This window comes from Cynoglossus semilaevis, chromosome 15 (genome assembly GCF_000523025.1).
Source record: "Cynoglossus semilaevis isolate Cse_v1.0 chromosome 15, Cse_v1.0, whole genome shotgun sequence".
In the NCBI taxonomy this organism is placed as follows: Eukaryota; Metazoa; Chordata; class Actinopteri; order Pleuronectiformes; family Cynoglossidae; genus Cynoglossus; species Cynoglossus semilaevis.
Window position 1 is genome coordinate 12535006 of NC_024321.1, and position 2626 is coordinate 12537631.

General features: G+C 39.4%; 1 pseudogene; it reads left to right on the forward strand.

The window, feature by feature from the left end:
* Positions 1–953: 953 nt before the first annotated feature.
* Positions 954–2267, forward strand: LOC103391081 (TATA box-binding protein-like protein 1 pseudogene; annotated as a pseudogene).
* Positions 2268–2626: the final 359 nt, after the last annotated feature.

Here is a 2626-nt window from a genome sequence, read left to right on the forward strand (position 1 = left end):
CAAACAGTTGTCTCTTTTTATTTACTAGGCTGATGTGGTGATGTTAAAGGGCAGTAGGCAGCTGCCATGACACTTTTTCTTTCACTTGCTCTTTATGCAACAACTCCAACATCAACACCTCCCTCTGCTGATACCGTGCTGACCCAACGTCACCTCTAACTGGCTTATATTTCTTGACTTGGCGGCTGGTTTGATTTAGTTCTACAGGCAACACAGAGAGCATGCAACTCTCCGTAGGCTTTAGGTGTCGCAGAGCATTCGTTCATCTGATATGACGTGTTTGATGGTGACGCGCAGTCGGTTGACATATTTTTAGGCCGATGAGCGGGTTGTGAGGAACAGAGAAGAAAATCAGAAGGGAAAGAAGATAGGAGAAAGATCAGGCCTCCCAGATGAAGCTGAAGAGGACAGACAAGGGAAATTGTTTGTGTTTGTTTCTTTTTAGACTAGAAGAAGAATAGGGGATATTTTAACAGACAATACATGTTCATACTGTTAATGATGAACAGAGGAGTCAGTACCAGCAGTCATCTGGAGATGGTGAGCCTTGACAATTTTCTAGTTTTCCAGGATTCAGAAGAAAATTGTTTAAAATAAAATATTACAATATCATCTGCTTGGAAGTGAACCTTCAACTATAATTAGGGAATTGTCAGTTTTCACCACAATACGAGCACAAAACAAGTATTAGCTTTATAAGAACTGAACATAAATCATGATCTCGATGATTTTGGGGCTGATTTATTTTTATTTTCCAAGGTTCAGCAAATCAAAATAGAATTTAAGAAGAAAAAAACGCACAGTTGCTGCCTTAGGAAGTTTTCCTTGTCTCTGAAGACTATTATCTTAATCTTAAAGTTTCTGCCTTATTTGTTCAACAGCAGTTGACATCCTTTTGGTCCACTTTTTGTTCAAAACTACAGCTGTTTGATAATGATTTGATTTATATTTGTTTAAATGACAACTTGTGAATTAGATTTGTCTTTAAAGCCTTTAACAGGAAAGTAATCTTTGATGTTCCAGGAATAAGAAGAAGACGTTTAAAAATAGAATGATAGAACTTAAAAGGAAAATCTAAACTTGTAGCTGGAGCAAACACATCTATAATGGATACCAACAATGAACATACTGTAGATATTGTCATTACCAATGTAATGTCCACCTTCAACACCAGTTGCCGCCTCAACCTGCGCACCATTGCTTTGAACGGAAACAATGTTATCTACGAGCCGAAAATGGGGAAGGTCCTGATGAAGCTTCGGAAACCCATGATTACGGCATCAATTTGGTCCTCGGGTAAAATAATCTGCACGGGGGCAACTAGTGAGGAGGAGTCAAAAGTGGGAGCCCGGAGATTAGCACGCTGTTTGCAGAAACTTGGCTTCAATGTGAGTTTTTCTGGCTTTAGAGTGGTGAACGTCCTGGCAGTGTGTTCTATGCCCTTTGCAGTGCACCTTAACAACTTTGCCAGGAACAACCGAACTGTGGCCAGCTACGAACCTGAGCTCCATCCTGCTGCCAAATACAGGAACAAGAGTCTAAAGGTGACTATTCAGGTTTTCTCCACTGGTAGCCTGACGCTGACTGGGCCAAACGTGCAGAATGTGGCCACAGCTGTGGAGCAAGTCTATCCACTGCTATTCCAGTGTCAGAAACCAATCAAAGAAGACCAAAAAGGCAGGGAATAAAGAATGACTTCAGTAATGGATGAGTGTGGATGCAAACATTACTGCTGCCAAGTGAAAGTGACCAACACAAAATTATGAAGACGGACGGGGAAGAGACCGTGACCTGTTTAGATCTGGTGTTCTTATCCATCCTGAGAAATTTAAATGCAGGTAGGCAGTTTTTACTGCATCCTAAATATATCCCATCTGCTACCTTGTGAGATCTGGCAGAGTCTATGCTATGGTCGATGGTGCACCTGATGAAATTCTAGAGAAATTATTTAACATCTAATTTTTTTTATCATTCATCATGGGCTACTCTGCTCTGTGTGGAGTTGGCCATAAGTGATTACCATGTGAGAACTAAATACCTTTAAATGATATCTGAAGACTGCAGCATGTTCCTATATGTTGAGATGGAGTACAGCTTGTGACCATTGTAATCCTCCACCCATGTGCAATTTAATACAAATTGACACGATGATTTTTCAAGCACAAAAAAAATGTTTTTTTTTATGAGTCTGTGAATTGTAAAATGTTGCTGCAGAATGAAAAGTTTAGGAATATCTGTGCAGCTGAGATTGTAAAACCATACGACTCTTGAGTGTACGATGGCTACACCTATATTGTTGGTGGCTCTGTGACACACAGACATGCATTTGAAACATAAAGGGCATGGTCAAAAACAAGGATCACAATATTAGGTTGTATTTATGCCAAAAGGGCTTGTAAATTATTTAGGATGGGAAAAGTGAGGAACCCTCCACTGAGAGAAGTGTGCGCTGATATATTGTAACATTTTAGCCACCCATTAAAAAGTCCATAAAAAAAGTCAGCATTTTTAGAGAAATGCACACAAGTGTTATTGATCCACTACTACAATCATTCATCAACGGAAACATGTTTTATTTGTTACTTCTCTTTAACCACTTCTATCTATTTATTTATTTGTGTTCAAT